The sequence below is a fragment of the Silene latifolia genome, chromosome Y (genome assembly GCF_048544455.1).
Source record: "Silene latifolia isolate original U9 population chromosome Y, ASM4854445v1, whole genome shotgun sequence".
Lineage (NCBI taxonomy): Eukaryota > Viridiplantae > Streptophyta > Magnoliopsida > Caryophyllales > Caryophyllaceae > Silene > Silene latifolia.
In genome coordinates this window covers 186,619,232-186,633,929 of record NC_133538.1, presented here as the reverse complement: position 1 = coordinate 186,633,929, position 14,698 = coordinate 186,619,232, and the positions used below count along the sequence as shown (strand labels likewise).

The 14,698-nt window shown below is 36.5% G+C and overlaps 1 non-coding gene across 1 annotated transcript; it reads right to left on the bottom strand.

Annotated features, from left to right (window-relative positions):
- Positions 1 to 14,363: 14,363 nt before the first annotated feature.
- On the bottom strand, positions 14,364 to 14,470 carry LOC141635489 (small nucleolar RNA R71). The gene has a single exon (XR_012540173.1). It is a non-coding gene; the product is annotated as a small nucleolar RNA R71 (small nucleolar RNA).
- Positions 14,471 to 14,698: the final 228 nt, after the last annotated feature.

Sequence of the window (14,698 nt, the reverse complement as noted above, 5' to 3'; positions counted from 1 at the left end):
GTGTGTGAGGATGAGTGAGGCGGCGGAGATTGAGAGGATGAGTAGGGTTTGATTGAGAGGATGAGTGAGCTAAATGAGGCGGAGTCAATGAGTGGATGGTTGTTACGGAGAAGCGTTTAGCATATGAGCCTTTATATAAGACGAAAACGGAATGGACATGATTAATGGATTCGGCCCATTGTAATTTAACATATTGTTCATGAAAACGCCATTTAAGAGTATGGGTCATTTGTTTTTTATTATTTCTTTTTCCGGCCCATCTCACACAATCCGACATTTATGTGTTTGGTCCATTCGGATGAAATCATATTACCATATTTCGTTTATTAATTTAATAGGGCTTTTTTACCAATATTAACGTATATTCGGGTTATAAATTTTGTTTCATGCAAATTATCATTTTATTTTCATTATTATAGTTGATTCGATCCAACAAATAAGACTGGTGATTGGTGACATAACTCAACATCCAAGTTCAAATTCCCGTCCTTCGTTGTCTGACATTACGAACAGTACCAGGGACCAAGCTCGGACCAAATTCCACCCCGGGCCGAAATATTTTGTTACGTTAACTATAAAATCGCTTTCTCATGAAGGCTTTATGTAATAAAATATTACTATCGTAGGTGTATTTGTTGACGAATCGTTTGTCTCATTTGTCGAAATTTCACCATTTTTCTTCTCGAAAAACTTAATTATTGTTGGAGTTTAGTTGGAGTTTTTACCCATTATAACTTTTAAAATATATACTCCTTATATAATATTAAAGTTATGATGTAACATTTTATTTGATGAAAGAAGAAATCAAAAATAATTGAAAGGCAAAATTAAATTCACCTAAGTCCCTAAAAATTACTGACCCACCATACCTCTAAATCCAATTATACAAATTATTGCTCCCATTTCTATGTAGTAAGCCTGTACGGAGCAAACTCCATCTTCAATTTTCTATCATCTGAAAAATACAAAATTAATTATTTTTGATTTCTACTTTCATTATTTACAATAAGGTAAGTAATCTATCTATGTTTATGAATTTTGCGATGAAAATAAAGATTGAGCAGTTTAATTGAAAGTTTCAATCACCTCTAGCTCAAAATTAATACACTAAGTTTGCTAATCGAAAGGAAAAAAAATAAATTAGATAAGAAATTACTTGAAATTGATCTCCAAATTCCGAAGTATCTACTTCCTATCAACGCAAATCGGCAATGGAGACTCCTTAATTTTTTGTATAATGGCCCTTTGTTTTATTTACTTTGTTTTACAGTAGTACTTATAATTTTTTTTTACCATATATAACATAGAAAATTTTAATTTTTTTTAATTATTGTGGACATAGCCACCTGGGACGTCCAGCCGATCTGTGGACAAGCAGCGGTCTTTTGAAAGCCACGCTCGGCGGCGTAAGAAAATGCTTTCGACCGGATCGTTTTAGATCGGTCGGTTTCATCTCGGCAAGGGTCTCGAAACGATGCAAGAGATGTTTGTGTTGGAGCTTGTGTCCTCCAAAGTTAGTGTCATAACATATATAAATCTCTTATAGGTTCACAAGGGTATACTTAGTATTTTATCAGTTGATTAACGTTTACTTAATAACGGTTGGCTTGCTAGAAGTTTGACGTTATTATCATACAGATGGCGGTGATCAACTGGTCCCTAAAAGTCACACCTAAAGGATGTGTTTGAGAGATGTGATTGTATGAAAATATAATCACATTGATGCCTGACTAAAAGGTTAGTCTATGTATTAGACTAAACAGTTAGTCAATGTGATGATGAGACGATTATTTAATACAATTAAATAATACCAGCTGAGACGAATTAATTGTTAAATTCGTAAATTGAATATAAACTGTTATATTTAATTAATGTAAATAATGTTAGCTTGAATGAATTAAGATGTTAATTTGTAATTAAACGTAACCAATTATATTTAATTAGCGAATTATAAATATGTTATATTTATAGTTAATGTATATATTATGCGGAATTGTCATAATAAAATGTTGACAGACCGGTATTAATAAATCGACTACAAACTGTTGTGTGTAGACTTATTAATACATGTCGACATAAATATGACAATTAAAATAAAATACACATTTTATACATTACTACACCAACCTAAAATAAGAAGATATTTTTCTCCTTATTTTTGGTGGTTGGTGGAAGAACCGAAATAAGAGAAAAAAGGGGAAGAATAATATCTTCCCTAATTTCTCCATTTGGACGGTTTTAAGTAGAGAAAGAGGAGATCATTTCTCCTCATTCTTTTTGACCTAGTTCTCTCATCATTCACACAAAAACCCTAAAAATTAATCATCAATTTTGGGGATCTATTCTAGCAAGAACAAGGGCATTTCTCATAACATTTTGGGTGCAACAATTGGAGAATATCGATTTCGATATTGTTCTTAGGCCAAATTTGGTAGGACCAAAGGTTAATTCTCAATCTCCATTCCTTTTGTTTACGTAAATTCGTTTATGACTAGTTTTTCATAATTGTAATTTCGTTATAATCCGAAAATTTATAGAGGAAGTATACCGATATTTCCCACAAGTGGTATCAGAGCCAAGGCCACGAAATTATTTTATATGATTTTCGTAAATGGATTTAAACAAAAAAAAAATTTGAAGAAAAAGAAAACGGTAGTGAGAAATTTTTTTTTTGCCGAATGCAATTTTTTTTGGCCGAGTTGACTTTTGTTCTTGTTTTGATGTTTTTGTTCCATTTAATTTATTCATATTGTTGTTTTAATGTGTTAAGATGATAATATGATAAATTTGTAGATGTTTTGATTTAATAAGTATTAAATTGAAATGTAAATGGGAATTGTTTTTGTGTTATGATGATAATTTGTTTTTGCTATATAGTTTTTGGCACAGATGATGTTAAATTGTAGTTTAAGGATCATGTTTCATTAATTTAAATGTTGATGATTATGCCAATCTTGTTCTAGTAGCAACATTAAACAAATTTGTTTATTATAAAAGGGTTGTTTTCTTGAAAAGAATTTTTTTTTTATACAAGGGCTAAATGCTTTTCTATTTTTTTGCATTATGCCGAGGGCATTTAAGAAAAAAAAATCTGTTTTTTTATATGCCGTGAGATTACAAAAAAAAAAATATGGGTTGTTTTCGGTTTTTTTTTTCTTAATTAAGCGAGAACTTTAAAAATAAAAAAATATAAATCTGTTTTTCTTTTATTTGGGCAGAATGCCGTGTGCAGTGATATAAAAAAAATTTGTTTTTTTTTCTTTTGGCCAATTATTATTATGAATAATGTATAATAATTATTGTGAAAAGGTTCACAGATTTGAGATACCCAATTATTTTAAAGATGTTTAATGTTGGATTAATTCATATTATAGGTTAATGTGAATTAAGATTGAAAGTAATGTGAATAACTGAGGAATTGTCACATAATTTGATCATTTAAATAGGTGGTTTGGATAAATTACTCTACATAATTAAGAAATTATGTATTGAATGTTTAATTTATAGTTGATGCATTTTTATTTAGTTGAATGAATCGTTGAATGGTTTTATTTACGTATTTTTGCAATCGATTGTAATTTGTAATACCTAGTGTGGCCTTAGTTAATTATGTTTTCGTAATGATGGAAACATAATTTTTATGTAATTTTGAGATCTCGTATCTCCTTTGGTTTTCTTTTATTTTATGGTTTTGAAATTAGAATATAAATAGGTTTATTATGTAATTTTTAATTAAAATTTTGATAAGACTAAAGATGGAGATTGGATTGCTCACTCCCGCTACATGGACCAAGATGGAACATCAAGACAAGCTTCTCGGGTCCAAGGAAGGATTCCAAAGTTATTTATGTTCATTTTGGTAGATAGGACACACTAGGACTTTGTTTTTGTTTTACGTTTTTCCATTCTTATTGCTTTTCTTCACATGATAATTAGTGCATCATATTCCGCCTAAACCAAGCCACCTACTACTAAAATTCATGAAAATTGACTCATATAGTTTGGATGTTAGTTTTCATTGACATATAGATGTCACACTTTTTTAAGCCATCACTTTAGTTTATTCATTCTCGCATGCTAGATATTAGTTCATTTAAAATGAATTTAAAATAAAGTTGATGGGATCTTCCTCTAAAACTGAAATTGAGACTAGTCTTTATAGGCCAAACAGCTATGAATCCCTTCTTCGTCGGCAGGCATATAGGACCTTACTCTCCATATGACCCCTTCTACGTTGGGTAAGTAGTTTGTGTTGACTTAGTTTACCTCAACATTATAATCCGAAGAGTTTCTCGTGATTATGATGGACTAAAGATAGAATTTACAGAAATTTATCGACCGAGAATTCTAAAAGTAGAATTAGCCAAAAAGTTGGCTTATCAATTTACAGATAATTGAGTCTTGGGATCATTTATATAATTCTTGAGGGAGGTCAATTGTATAAATGCTTGAGTCTTCGCGTTATAACAGTATTGCTTTAGACTTAAATCATAACGATGAGTATGCTTATTATATCTTTTTCCTTTTCGCAGTGTATAATTCGTTTATATTGATAATACTGTTACAATAAATGGCTGGAAATAACGAAATCCCTATGCCAAGTGCCACACTTGGATGCGAGTCCTGGCTAAAAGCTTTCATGGACCACATGAATTAGTTCACACGACTGAAGAATGACGGGTCCAACTTTGCGGACTGGGAGGCATCATTACGGAATGCTGCCATTGCTGACGGTAAGCTCAAGTACTTAACTAAGCCAATACCACCAAACCCAGGCCCCAATGCAAGAGCTAACGAGTCAATTGCTTATAGTGACTTCGTTATGGAAGCGGGTGCGATAAAGAACGTACTCATTTTTGCAATGGAAACCAATTTGCAAAGACGCTTCATTGCCCAAGGTGCAAACAAGATTTTCACCACGCTCACTAATGAGTTCTCAAAAGCACCGAGAATCGTTACTTATGAGCATACCTGTCGCTTCTTTGATGCGAAACTCCAGAAGGGCCAAACGGTTAGCCCACACATTTTTAACATGATTAAGAATGTCGAGAAACTGGAGGCACTTGATTGCAAAATCAGTGAGAGCATAGTCATTGACCATATGCTTCATTCACTTCATGATGGTTTTGCTCTCTTTAGGGCAAATTACTACATGAATGACATGAAGAAAAGTCCTCATAAGCTACACTCACTTCTTGTACAGATCGAGAAGGATATGAAATTGAGTGGGAGCATGAAGCAAGATGTTCTCATGATTTCCAACAAGAATAAGGGTAAGGGCAAAGCTCACGGTGACCTAACTGTAGGAAAGCCAAAGTTTAAAAAGTCAGGAAACGGTAAGAGTGAGCCTGGTGAGACTAGTGGCTCACAAGGCAAGGCAAAGAGCAAAGACGGTAACTTTGAATGCCACCATTGTCACAAGACTAGACATTGGAGGAGGAACTGTTCCGTGTACCGTGAAGACATAAAAGCAGGCCGCGTCACTCATGTTGGTATGTCATCTTATATTCATATGATTGAGATTAACCATGCAAGTTTCGGAACTTGGGTACTTGATACTGGTTGTGGTTCTCATCTGTGTAATCATTTGCAGGGCCAAAAAAACATCACACCTCTCGCAAAGGGTGATGTGGACCTGGGAGTTGGGAATGGAACTAGAGTTACTGCAGTCTCAAAGGGAACATACTTAATCCAACTCCCAAGTGGTTTTGAGTTATATTTATATAACTGCTACTATTTACCCAGTATATCTAAGAACATTATTTCTGTTTCCGTACTTGATAAAGACGGTTTTTCTTTTTCAATAAAGGACAATAGCTGTATTTTCTCTTTTAATGAAATGGTTTATGGCAAAGCAGTTTCCATGAATGGAATTTATATCTTAGATCAAACCACAGAGATATTACATGTGAATAATAATAAATTAAAGGTTGGTGACATAGATCAAACTTATCTATGGCATTATCGAATGGGACACATAAATGAAAAACGTGTAAAGAAACTCATCGAGAATGGGACTATTCCCGCATTCGATTTTTCTACATTTAGCACGTGTGAATCATGTCTTATCGGCAAAATGACTCGAATTTTCTTCAAAGGTGTTGGAATGCGCGCTAGTGACCTATTAGGACTCATACATACTGATGTATGCGGACCTATGTCAATTACCGCTAGAGATGGCTATAGATATTTTATCACTTTCACGGACGATTTGAGTAGATACGGATATGTCTACTTAATGAAGCATAAAAGTGAGTCCTTTGAAAAATTCAAGGAATACCAGAATAAGGTTGAGAACCAACTGGGAAGAAAGGTTAAAGCACTCCGTTTAGATCGAGGCGGCGAATATCTTTCAAATGAGTTTGATCAACACCTTAAAGACTATGGAATATTTTTACAGTTAACTCCACCTGGAACACCTCAATTAAATAGTGTGTCCGAACGGAGAAATCGAACACTATTTGATATGGTTCGATCCATGATGAGTCACACGGTAGTACCTGATTCATTATGGGGTTTTGCTCTTTTGTCAGCTACTCTTATACTTAACCGAAGTCCGTCTAAAGCTGTCGACAAGACTCCATATGAAATGTGGAAGGGAACGGTCCCTAACTTGTCCTTTTTTCGGGTTTAGGGCTGCGAGGCTTATGTCAATTGGAGACACGAGGATAAGCTCCTCCCGCGATCGGTCAAGACATACTTTATTGGTTATCCAAAATGAATGTTTGGTCATTACTTCTATTCGCCTACCGAACATCGAGTTTTTGTTGCGGCTAGTGCAAAGTTCTTAGAGAAAGAATTTCTCGAGAACAAGTCAAGTAATAGAACCTTCGAGCTGTCGGAGATTCAAGAACCAACAACCGAGGAACAGATGGAGGAAGTTTTTCCTTCAACTGATGATACGGTTAATATTCCTCAGGAACCTAGGAGGTCGGGTAAAGTCTCTAATCCTCCAGACAGATACATTGTTATGGTCGAGGAAAATGACGTTTTGCTCCTAGAGAGTAATGAACCCGCTACCTATAAAGGTGCCATGGCCGGTTCCGACTCAAAGCTATGGCTTGAAGCCATGCAATCCGAGATGGACTCCATCTATGAGAATGACGTATGGGATCTTGTTAATTTACCTAATAAGGTAAAACCTCTACAGTGCAAATGGCTTTCCAAAATAAAGCATTCTATAGACGGGCAACCAGATACCAATAAGGCACGACTAGTGGCAAAAGGTTTCACTCAAGTCCACGGATTGCATTATGATGAAATTTTTGCACCCGTAGTTATGCTGCGTTCCATTCGGATAATCTTAGCAATTGTCGCTTTTCATGACTATGAAATTTGGCAAATGGATGTGAAAACCGCCTTCTTAAACGGTTATTTGGAGGAGGAGTTGTACATGATACAACCCGAAGGTTTCATAGATCCTGAAAATTCTAAGAAAGTGTGCAAGCTTAAGCGTTCCATTTATGGACTTAAGCAAGCTTCTCGGAGTTGGAATCATGGTTTTGACCAGGTGATAAAGAGTATGGCTTCACTCGATCGGTCGAGGAACTATGCTTATATATCAAGTCGAGTGGGAGTAAGATTGCTTTCTTGATATTGTATGTCGATGACGTACACTTGATTGGGAATGCCATTCCTCTCTTATCTTCGGTTAAAGGATGGTTGAAGGACCATTTCCGATGAAAGATCCGGATGAGGCACAACGCATATTGGGAATCCGTATCTATCGAGATAGATCACGACGGATGTTATCATTGAGTCGAGTCTTATTTGGATAGGATTCTTGAAAGGTTCAAAGATAACCAACTCCAAGAAGGGGAACCTTCCAATGATGTCCGGGATGCATTTGAGCAAGTCTCGGTCACCCACGACATCCGAAGGTGTTGAACGCATGAGTCGTGTTCCTTATGCATCGGCAATAGGATCAATCATGTATGCCATGATATGCACACGTCCGGGCGTGGCATATGCATTGAGTATGACGAGTCGGTACCAAGGCAATTCGGGTGAAACACACTGGATAGCTGTTAAAAACATCCTTAAGTACCTACGGAGGACTAAGGATTAGGTATTGACTTATCGAGGAGATACTAAGCTTTGTGCAATCGGTTACGCAGATGCTAGCTTCCAAACAGATCGAGATGATTCGAAATCTCAGTCTGGATTTGTCTTTACTCTTAATGGTGCTACGGTCAGATGGAAGAGTTCCAAACGTAATGTTGTAGCAGATTTTACTATCAATCCGAGTACTATGCCGCTTGAAAAAAAAGGAAGCTATATGGATGCGTTAATTCTTACAAGGACTATCCATAGTTCCTAGTTCGAATGACCCAATCACTATCTATTGTGGCAATAGAGGTGCCATCTTCCAGGCTAAGGAGCCTCAGTCTAGCAAAAAGTCTAGACATGTACATCGGAAGGCTCACCTGATCCGTGATTACGTGGAGCAAGAGGAGATAGTGATTGACAAGATAGCTTCGGATGACAACATCGCGGACCCTCTCACTAAACCATTGTCATATGATAAGCATGAAGGGCATGTTATTTCCATGGGTATTAAACGTGTTCCTGAGCTGTACTAGTTGATTATGGATTCGATACATTATCTTTTTCATATGCTATTTATAACTTCATCGTTTTATTTTATATTTTGTTTTTCATGTGGATTGTACGACAACATTGAACGCCACAAAGTGAACTGAATTACATTATATTTGTTTTGGTCTGTAATCGCCTACATGAGCTGATAACTCTGGCTATTATATTGTGCAGTCGATTGATGGTGGGTTCAACGAGCCATAAGTCAAACGGTTGGCTGATCGATCATAGATGCGAGTTATAACGATACCTCGTAGGACAATTTTTGTGACAACGTAATGGAGTCCTAAATGTTTAAAACATTCGGTGCCAGGTTGTGGATTGGACGTCCATTGTGTTCCTAGAGTCGATTCTTTTTACTATCGACTGTCTATTGAGATTAAGGCAGTTTTTGGGTGACTTTGGTTTCTTTCTCATGGTCGACCGTAACAGGAGGCTAAGTAGATTTTTTCTGGGCCATTTCATACTATGCTTATATCTGCAGGATTCGAGTTGAAGAAAATATCCAACCTCTATCAGGTTTAGTTATTTCTCAAGGCCACTCGAGGAGTTGTAACTGAAATGCATGGCCATGCTCGAATCATGATTCGTTTATTAGTTAAGTTACTCTCTAGTCGGGAAAACCACTCTTGATATTGATCACTTGTAAAATACGACCTTTGTGAATACAGATTTTGCAAATTGTTTTACATTGAGTGGGAGAAATTTTAGGATATGAGAATCGGTTATCGCACATTCACTTGTGAGGACAAGTGGGAGTTTGTTGGAGCTTGTGTCCTCCACAGTTAGTGTGATAACATATATAAATCTCTTATAGGTTCACAAGGGTATACTTAGTATTTTATCAGTTGATTAACGTTTACTTAATAACGGTTGGCTTGCTAGAAGTTTGACGTTATTATCATACAGATGGCGGTGATCAACTGGTCCCTAAAAGTCACACCTAAAGGATGTGTTTGAGAGATGTGATTGTATGATAATATAATGACATTGATGCCTGAATAAGAGGTTAGTCTATGTATTTGACTAAACAGTTAGTCAATGTGATGATGAGACGATTATTTAATACAATTAAATAATACCAGCTGAGACGAATTAATTGTTAAATTCGTAAATTGAATATAAACTGTTATATTTAATTAATGTATATAATGTTAGATTGAACGAATTAAGATGTTAATTCGTAATTAAACGCAACCAGTTATATTTAATTAGCGAATTATAAATATGTTATATTTATAGTTAATGTATATATTATGCGGAATTGTCATAATAAAATGTTGACAGACCGGTATTAATAAATCGACTACAAACTGTTGTGTGTAGACTTATTAATACATGTCGACATAAATATGACAATTCAAATAAAATACACATTTTATACATTACTACACCAACCTAAAATAAGAAGATATTTTTCTCTTTATTTTTGGTGGTTGGTGGAAAAACCGAAATAAGAGAAAAAAAAGAGAAGAATAATATCTTCCCTAATTACTCCATTTGGACGGTTTTAAGTAGAGAAAGAGGAGATCATTTCTCCTCATTCTTTTTGACCAAATTCTCTCATCATTCACACAAAAACCCTAAAAATTAATCATCAATTTTGGGGATCTATTCTAGCAAGAACAAGGGCATTTCTCATAATATTTTGGGCGCAACAATTAGGAGAATATCGATTTCGATATTTTTCTTAGGCCAAATTTGCTAGGACCAAAGGTTAATTCTTAATCTCCATTCCTTTTGTTTATGTAAATTCGTTTATGACTAGTTTTTCATAATAATAATTTCGTTATAATCCGAAAATTTATAGAGGAAGTATACCGATATTTCCCACAGTTTGGAGTCGCCACCAAGCATTTGTGGGATGTTTGGAACCCGTTCGAATCCACTTTATACCTAGGTCAACCAAGGCAAAAAAACGGTGTTTGACATAGGTACTAAAGATAAGGAGTCGTCCCTCTTTAGCATCCTATCTCTAGAATGACTCTCTTATGCCCTGGATAATGTCGTCCACTATCCAAAGCTTTTGAGTAAGAGGTGAAGGTACATATTGGAAAGCCCTTTAATCGGACACCCAATCCCGCCCGCGGTAGCGGCCTCTACTGATCGATCTTGGTTGGTTAAATGCAAAAGTTGATAAAACGGGTAAATGCATGAATGTGCATCCACAAGTTTGAACCTAACATATGAGCTTTCTATGTCGGTTGTTTAATCCAAGTATCATGTATTTTATGTCGAGTTGGATTTAATGTTGATTTGCATGCAAGATGGAAATTAAACATCCATTTACCGAATTAGGTTTATGGTGCATAATGTGATCCATTTGTCTTAGTAAGGCGTTTTGCAAATACAATGTAAAATGGGCAGATTCGTCATCTGATCCGTCCTGTATTCAGGTTAACCAAAGTCGGGATCATCCTAGACAAGTGCTGGAAGAAAACAGGGTCTGCATCAGGCAGTCAATATAGGCGCGAGCCATCGGGCGATGTAAACAGGCTTGTCCTGATTTGAAAATTGGAAAATGAGTGGCCTGTTTAGGCGCGGGTCAACAGACGATTGGAAGAACGTCTTCTGACCATTAAAAGGGTTTGTAAAATGGTTTGAAAAGAGGGTGTTTGAACCCGTTTTGATTTGAAAAGGTCGTTTAGATCGCTTTTGTGTTGATATGAAGAACAAGACTTGAATAATTATCATTATTTTGACAATATTCGATGTCGGGTTCGGTTTTGTAAGCTTTACATGAAAAGTTTTGAAAATGATTATGAACTAATTGTTTTAAGTTCATTTGTTTGTGATTAGTCAATGTTTATCATCGTACTCGGGTTAAAATCCGACATGGTATGTAGAACCAAGGATGATTTCGTATTTATGACTAATGCATTTGTTTTGAAAATGTAAAGAAATGAAATAAAAGGCTTTAAAATACCTTTTAAAATGTGATTAACCAAATATTATCACCGAAACACGGATTAAACCGTCATGGTATTAGGAACCAAGGGTGAAAAATGTTTTGTGGTCAAAAGTTTATCGTAAAAATGATTTGAAATATTTGAAATGGTAAAAACCGATTACAAATGAAATAAAGAGGAAGATGAGACCAAACACGACTGGATTAAAGCCTGAGAGGAACTTTAGGCGCGAGCCATGCTGCTATACAAGCAGCCCCTGTCTCCGGCTAAAATCCGGTTTCGGCTCATTTCTCCCATATTTGAATCATGTTATGCATCTTTTAGCATGTTATAGTCATAAAATAGATGAAAAACATGATAGAAGAGGATTTTTACACCCTCATACTTACATGCTAGGCTTGAGACGAGAAATCGACGAAAGTGTATCAACTTGTTTGGTCGGAAAACTCGGTTTGAAAACCGTTTTAGCAATGTAAAAAGAGTGTGTTAATTTTAGTGATGGTGTAGTTGGTTGAGATGGTCGGTCAAGTGATTTAATGCACGATGACGGTACCAAATAATGTGTAAGGCTTGTGTTTTCGATCGGTAGGTCGAAAACACATGTCGGTTTGTGACTTGAGAAGTCGATTCTAGAATTTTAAGGGAGATATGAGGGGGCGTGATACGTGCATTTTGTATAGTCTTTTTAGTCTATTTTAGCACGAATTTCTATGTACTTTCGTACTATTTATATTGCATTTTGCCCCCGAATTGGCTACTTTGGTTCGTTTTGTCCGTTTTGTAGAAATGAACGCGAAAGTAGTGGAATCGTACCATTTTCGTCCTTTTTGCATGCATTTTGAGGAGACGGGATTTTTCAGAGTGAGATCTTGCATTGGGATACGTGAAGGAACGGTCTACGAGTCAGTCGGTCACGAGTTGGACCTGATTTGAAGGAAGAATACTCGATCGAGCTGTTTTATCACTCGATCGAGTGGTTTCTATGGCTGGAGTTGGTCGATCGAGAAGTTTTATACTCGATCAAGAAGTGCTGGAAATTGAGGTTACTCCATCGATTAACAATTCTACTCGATCGAGTAGATTATCTGGAGGAATGCTCGATCGAGTGGTTTCAGACTACTCGATCGAGTGATTTTGGCTGGCATGGGCTTTAATTAGCCCGCGAACTTGTGTCAGTTATTGGATTTAGTATTTTTTCTATTTAAGCGCACGTTAACTAGGTCATTAGCATCATATTCTATTCTATCTAAGTTTTAGCTATTATTCATCTTTCACAGTAAAGACTGTGCTTCTCTTTTCCCATCACTGTAACCTTGTTTTCGGGGTTATTTAGCTCGGATTTGTTTGTTCTTTACGCCGAATTCTTGCGATTGTAATCTCTTTCTCCCTTTTTAATATTAATCTTTCTTTTATTCATCGTAATTGCTTGTTTTGCTTCCTTTTAATTTCTGTCCTAATTACCTTTTATGCAATTTGATTATTGTTTTGTCATGTTGAATATTAGTTATTTATTTGTTATAAGTATTGACAGTATTAATAACATGAGTAGCTAATCTGTTTCATGTTAGGATTAGGGGATCTACGGTAGAAATGTGACGATGTAGTGAATAGGTTAGATAAATTATTTGTGAGACTCTGTCACCATAGCAGTATAACTGTATTTACCGACTTGGTTGAGTGCACGCTTCTGAGTCACCTTTTTAATCTGGTTAAATTTAATCCTGGATCGGAAGATTGGACTAAATAGACCTGCTATGAACAATAGACTACCCTGATGAGGACGGAAGTTAAGTTAGAGGGAGTCTAGGGTAGAAAGTGGACCGGAAGGACCTTTTCATATCCGTCTCACAGTAATTCATCTAAGTTGTTTACAGTTGAGTCACTGGACTACCATAGTGAACCGAAATCCTGACATGTCCCCTCTCTATTGATAGTTTATTCCTATTTGCTGCCTTAATTGCTCTTTCCTTATTTCTCTTGCCTTAAAGCTTTTAGTTTAGGAAATCATATTACAACCCCCCCTCCCCCCCCCCCCCCACCCCCACATTTGTGACCAAATAGACGGACTCTTACAGATATCTTGCCTCTCTGAGGAGATCGACCTGACTTCCCTTGCTATATAATTAGTTTAGTTAGTTACTTTTGATAGGTACACGACACTGTCAAATTTTTGGCGTCGTTGTCGGGCGTGCAATTGCCCTATCTATCTTTGTTTCGTTTATTTTATCCGTCTCAGAAATTTTTATTCCTTGAGGCGCTTCTTATTCATTTTCTTTCAGTGTTATGTATGCCCAGGTCACACAGGTTTGAGTTAGTTTCAGCTAATTACGAGCCGAGAGACTGTTTCGAGGCATAGACTCCGTCTGCAAAGAGAATCACGAAACGAAGACTTGAGTACTTTCGAACCGAGCTTCAAGATTTCCTTTTTACAGAAAATCCATCTTTTGAAGAAGATACTTCCGATTACTGTAAGCCAACCAAAAAGTTACCGAACATTGCTAGTCATTCGGAGCCTAAAGCATCATCAATTCCAAAGGGTTTCAATCTCCCGATCGAGGATGGGAATACATTTGACATCCGTCCTTCCTATCAATCTGGTGGAGAGGAATCTCTTTAGAGGTGTGGCAGGTGAAGACCCAAGGAAGCATATGGAGGTCTCTACGGACTCTTGTTCTACTATCCCCGCCACAAAGGAGGTAACTCAAGACAAGATTAAGGAGGTTCTGTTTCCTTTTTCTTTGGTGACTTAGCCAGGGATTGGTGATCTGTTTTGGACCGCACGGCCGCGGGGTCACATCTTTGGGAGACCCTTGCTCTTGCTTTTTATAAGAGAGATTTCCCTCCAGCCGCACTAATAAGCTGAGGGCCAAGATTACCAATTTCAAGCAAGCACCTGATAAAACTTTCTATGAAGCATGGTGCCGTTTCAAGAGGTTGGTGAGGTCTATTCCTCACCATGGTTTTTATCCGTGGTTCCTATCCAATCAGTTCTACAATGGGCTATACGATGATAACAGAGCCATACTTGATGCATCATCTAATGGAAGATTCCAAAAGAACACCGACGATGATAAGGGATGGGCTCTTATCGAAGAGATGGCGACCCACTGTGCTGAGTATGGAAACCCGAGGGATGGTATTAGAACAGTTCATGCAGTCGATAAGCAAGTTGTGGCTCAGCTGGAAGCCAT